Source organism: Ovis aries, chromosome 4, assembly GCF_016772045.2.
Source record: "Ovis aries strain OAR_USU_Benz2616 breed Rambouillet chromosome 4, ARS-UI_Ramb_v3.0, whole genome shotgun sequence".
NCBI lineage: Eukaryota > Metazoa > Chordata > Mammalia > Artiodactyla > Bovidae > Ovis > Ovis aries.
In genome coordinates this window covers 114,653,779-114,659,778 of record NC_056057.1, presented here as the reverse complement: position 1 = coordinate 114,659,778, position 6,000 = coordinate 114,653,779, and positions in this window count along the sequence as shown.

The window sequence follows — 6,000 nt, the reverse complement described above, 5'->3', positions numbered from 1 at the left end:
GGCACAAAGACAGACATATAGATCAATGGAACAAAATAGAAAGCCCAGAGATAAATCCACACACTTATGGACACCTTATCTTTGACAAAGGAGGCAAGAATATACAATGGAGTAAAGACAATCTCTTTAACAAGTGGTGCTGGGAAAACTGGTCAACCACTTGTAAAAGAATGAAACTAGATCACTTCCTAACACCGCACACAAAAATAAACTCAAAATGGATTAAAGATCTAAATGTAAGATCAGAAACTATAAAACTCCTAGAGGAGAACATAGGCAAAACACTCTCAGACATAAATCACAGCAGGATCCTCTATGATCCACCTCCCAGAATTCTGGAAATAAAAGCAAAAATAAACAAATGGGATCTAATTAAAATTAAAACCTTCTGCACAACAAAGGAAAATATAAGCAAGGTGAAAAGACAGCCTTCAGAATGGGAGAAAATAATAGCAAATGAAGCAACTGACAAACAACTAATCTCAAAAATATACAAGCAACTTCTGCAGCTCAATTCCAGAAAAATAAACGACCCAATCAAAAAATGGGCCAAAGAACTAAATAGACATTTCTCCAAAGAAGACATACGGATGGCTAACAAAAGCATGAAAAGATGCTCAACATCACTCATTATTAGAGAAATGCAAATCAAAAGCACAATGAGGTACCACTTCACACCAGTCAGAATGGCTGCGATCCAAAAATCTGCAAGCAATAAATGCTGGAGAGGGTGTGGAGAAAAGGGAACCCTCCTACACTGTTGGTGGGAATGCAAACTAGTACAGCCACTATGGAGAACAGTGTGGAGATTCCTTACAAAATTGCAAATAGAACTGCATTATGACCCAGCAATCCCACTTCTGGACATACACACCGAGGAAACCAGAATTGAAAGAGACACAGGAACCCCAATGTTCATCACAGCACTGTTTATAATAGCCAGGACATGGAAACAACCTAGATGTCCATCAGCAGATGAATGGATAAGAAAGCTGTGGTACATATACACAATGGAGTATTACTCAGCCGTAAAAAAGAATTCATTTGAATCAATTCTGATGAGATGGATGAAACTGGAGCCGATTATACAGAGTGAAGTAAGCCAGAAAGAAAAACACCAATACAGTATACTAACACATATATATGGAATTTAGGAAGATGTCAATGACGACCCTGTATGCAAGACAGGGAAAGAGACACAGATGTGTATAACGGACTTTTGGACTCAGAGGGAGAGGGAGAGGGTGGGATGATTTGGGAGAATGACATTCTAACATGTATACTATCATGTAAGAATTGAGTCGCCAGTCTATGTCTGACGCAGGATGCAGCATGCCTGGGGTTGGTTCATGGGGATGACCCAGAGAGATGTTATGGGGAGGGAGGTGGGAGGGGGGTTCATGTTTGGGAACGCATGTAAGAATTAAAGATATTAAAATTAAAAAAATAAAAAACTAAAAAAAAAAAAAAAAAAAAAAGAAAGAAAGAAAAGAAAGTGAAGCCCCTGACCCTGATGAAACAGCTTTTGGGGGGAGGGAGCCCCTTGGGAAGACAGAGCCCAAACCTGAGGGCCCTTGATTGCATCCTATGTGTTCACTCTTGCTTTGCAGCCCCCGTGGTCCTGAGAGTCTCACAGTAGAGCCAGCGCGACACCCACCAGGGGCCTGGGGTGAGCCGTCTGTCACACCCACGAACACATCCTTCCTGACACTCAGTGAAGGGGCAGTGGCTGTGGTCTGTCACCCCCTTTGACCCACGGCACCATCAGGGGCCCTCTCCTTCTGTCTGGCTGCAGTGAAGGGTGGCCCAACCCAAATGCCCAGTGATGGCCACCCTGGTAGGCGAATCTCTGACAGGGGGGACTCCCGCTGCCCCTCCCAGCACGCCACCTGCCCCTCAGGCCCCAGTCCCACCTCTCTCAAGTTCATGTCTGCTAGCAAGTTGTTTTACCTCCTGACCCGTCTGGAGAAGGATCCTGAGATGCACCTTCTTCAGGTTCCTCCAGGAAAAGGATTTCGAATTCTTCTTCCTCCATCTAGAAAAAAACCATAATGTGTCTTACTGATGTTTCCTCCAAGCTTTCAGGGGCTCCTGACTTTTGCCTTTCTCTTGCCCATGGAAGCTGTTTGCATCCGTTCGTTGGCATGGGACTGGGTGAGGAGATGTCTGAGATATCCCCCTCTATCTCCTTTAGGGACCCTGTTTCCCCCTTCCTTCCCCTGCACTTGTTCTCCACTTGAGGAGCAGGGGGATTCTGTGATGGGGAGAAATGACCAGAGACGCGTCCTGACAGACACTGTCCCAGGAGCAGTGGGCAATGTGCCGGGTGACGTGAGCAGGACATTGCTGGAGAGGCTGGTGAGGGGCTCATGGGGCCAGAACGATCTGTCGGGTGAGCCTGGCAGTGAGGGCCACAGACGCCGAGCGCTGGGTGGTGAGGAGGATGGCATACACCCACAGGTTCCCTCTCCACATGGGGTCCAGTCCTGCCGGGAGCCCCGGGTCCTCGGCGCTCAGCTTCAGGCCACCAACTCGGGTGGTCACGCTGCCAGGGCCTCTGTGTCCCTGGAGATGTGGATGCTGAGCCCAAACTACACATTCCTGAGATCTTGTCCCCCGGAAGTTTCCAGGATATTTTACAATGTTTTCTAGAGCAATTCCCAGTCCTCTTTGCCAAGGAGGGCATGGTCGCCCACCAGGAACTCCTGTCATCCACTCTCAAGCCAAGAGAGCTGTCTGTCCAGCCCCGGCCACCTCACCCCAGACCCTGCCCGATGGGGCATCACCACACGTGGGCCACGTGCCAGTGTTTGTCTCCAACATGGAGCAGATCTGTCACCTTGTGAGGTTTCTCAGGAGAAAAGTGAGACTCACAGAGTGTCCTGCCCAAGGGTAGGCAGGGAGCACCAGGCACAGCCCAAAGGCTGCAAGGTCCTCCTGATTCCCCTGGCTCCTCCCATTGCTCCTGAAACAGGCGCACACACAGACACTCTCACAAACACACACTCACAAACATACAAACAAAAGATACACACAAACACAGCACATACACTACTTACACACATACACGTACAAAAGTACAAACATAGCACACACATACAACACACACGAACACATATTTACTCACAAACATATGAACATACATACACAGCACACAAACACAAACGTAAGACACAGAGACCACTCACACACACATATTCACAACAACCCATACATAGAAACACAACACACACCATTCATGCATATGCTTGCAAACATACAAACACATGTATAAACATACATACAACACAAACATAACACACAGAAAACACACATATATTCATCTATACACAAATAGACACAAACAACACTCACATACACACAAACATAACACACACACATATTCATACACATATACAAACAAACATACTATGCACAGCATCCCCACAACACATTGTCAAGCATAATACACACACACACAGACTCACACACAGGCAGGGTCACCACGGCCTTGGACTTACTGCCCTGCTATCCGTGGGGCAGGAGGAATGCCCGTGTCTTGCGTCTCCTGGGGCCGTGTGCTCTCCTAAACTCTCTGTTTCTCCTTTGAGAGCTAACACACTGTAGGCTGAATGGAGATCAGTGACAGTTCCCCAGACGTACACACACATAGAGGACATGGTGGATATTTTTTTCAGTAATACATGGTCCGGAAGCTCAGCTCAAGAACTGCCCTTGAGAGTGCAGCCATCAGCCATGAGAAGAGGGAAGAGGAAGTGGGGGAGCCCCCCAGCAAGGTCCCCAGGGCAGAATGCTCTGCGGGCTGCACTTGTCTGCGGCCTTGGTGGCAACTCCCTCCAGTGTTTTCACCTGGAAAACCCCATGGACAGAGGAGCCTGGCAGGCTGCAGTCCATGGGGTTGCAGAGAGTGGGACACGACTAAGTGACTTCACTGGTAACATCAACAGGGGAAACAGGAACACGAATGTTGTTATTACTTTTATCCTGAATTAGGACAAGTGGAACTCAGAGGCTTAAACCAAAGCAGCAGATCTTTTAGAAAACATCCGGCCAGCAGAGTGCTTTTTTCCTGATTTCCTCCCTTTTTGAGAATTCACCTTCCTGCAGACATCCTCTGTCTTCTCCATCATGATGCATACTCCCTGACTCTCTTCCTCCCCCAGCTCCTCCTTCAGCTGCTCCATTGGCTCCAGGGTCACCAGTTTGCTGACCCTAGATCTTGAGGCTCGTCACGTCCATAATCCCATGAGCCTCACCGGTCAATGCTTTACAATAAGTGTCTCTCTATACTTGGGTATATCCACACACATTCTGTGCCTGAACATTTCAAGATCTGTGTCACATCAGAGTCTGGGTCTAAGGTTTGCTTTCTGTGTTTTCTCCTGCCTTTAGCACATCCTGTAATGTTGCTGAAAGTTGGACATGATAATATCAGATATGAAGAATTAAGGTGAATAGGCCTGTGGTGTGAGATTTTATGTTGACCTGGCTGGGAGCTGGGCTGTGTTTAACGTTTGCTGGAGCTTCATTCTCCTCTGGTGCCCTTGTTTATCTCCCCAGTTGTCTGTGGGTTTCCCTAAAACCCCTTCTTAAATAGAACTTGTATCTTGCTGTTCACTCCTCTTTATTCACTGTTTTCATCCTGGGTCCTGTGATGTGGGGAGGAGCGAGGAGGGAAGCATTACTTAGGGACTGAGTCTTACTCTCTCAGTGGGTCTGTGTTCCTGGGCTGTGGGTGTCACAGTGTTTTGTTTTGTTTTGCTTTTCCTCCTCTTTTCCCCTTTAAGTGTTACTGGCCATGTCTGGTCACTTCTGACTTTTTCCACCTTATTTTATCCTAAGATTTTCTTTTCTTTGATGCTCTGGCCTTCAAGAACATCTTTGGTTACTTGAATGCTTCATTCCCACCTTTATTCTCTGGAACTGCTGCAAAGAACTGCTGGTACTAATAGATTTTTCAGGGAGTGTATTCTATTAATAAAAATATTTCAGTAAAGATTTTGGAGGTGTAGTGGTGTTTTGGAGGATTCAAATGTTCACTATTAACACCATTTCAAACTTTCTTTTAGAGGGAATATATACTGAAACAATAAAAGACAAAGAAGCTGCATGTATAAAAATGTAAAGAAGGATGTGAAATTATCATTATTTGTAGATGCTTTGTGGTCACGTATGGATGTGAGAGTTGGACTGTGAAGAAAGCTGAGTGCCAAAGAATTGATGCTTCGAACTGCCGTGTTGGAGAAGACTCTTGAGAGTCCATTGGACTGCAAGGAGATCCAGCCAGTCCATTCTGAAGGAGACCAGCCCTGGGATTTCTTAGGAAGGAATGATGCTAAAGCTGAAACTTCAGTACTTTGACCACCTCATGTGAAGAGTTGACTCATTGGAAAAGACCCTGATGCTTGGAGGGATTGGGGGCAGGAGTAGAAGGGGATGACAGAGGATGAGATGGCTGGATGGCACCACTGACTTGATGGATGTGAGTCTGAGTGAATTCCGGGAGTTGGTGATGGACAGGGAGGCCTGGCATGCTGTGCTGATTGTATATCTGGGAAAAATCAAGAGAATAAACTAATAAACTATGCAAGCAATAGAATTTAGTAAACTAATGGATGCAAAATTTTTTAAAAATCATAAAAATTGTCTTACAAACCGTAGCCAAATACACATAACTTGTGATTTTTAAAACAACTGCAATACAAAATAAAATTAAAAGCCCAAGAATAATTTTAAAATTGTGTTAAAAATATAATAGAGAAAACTCTGAGAAACTTCTGAGACTATGAAGCAAACTGAACTCTTCCATGTTTAGTGAAAATATACATTAACTAGAGAACTTTCAAATGTTCAAACTGGATTTAGAAAAGGCAGCGGAACCAGAGATCAAATTGCCAACATCTGTTGTATCACAGAAAAAGCAAGAGAATTCCAGAAAAACATCTACTTCTGCTTCATTGACTGTGCTAAAGCCTTTGATTGTTGTGTGGATTACAACAA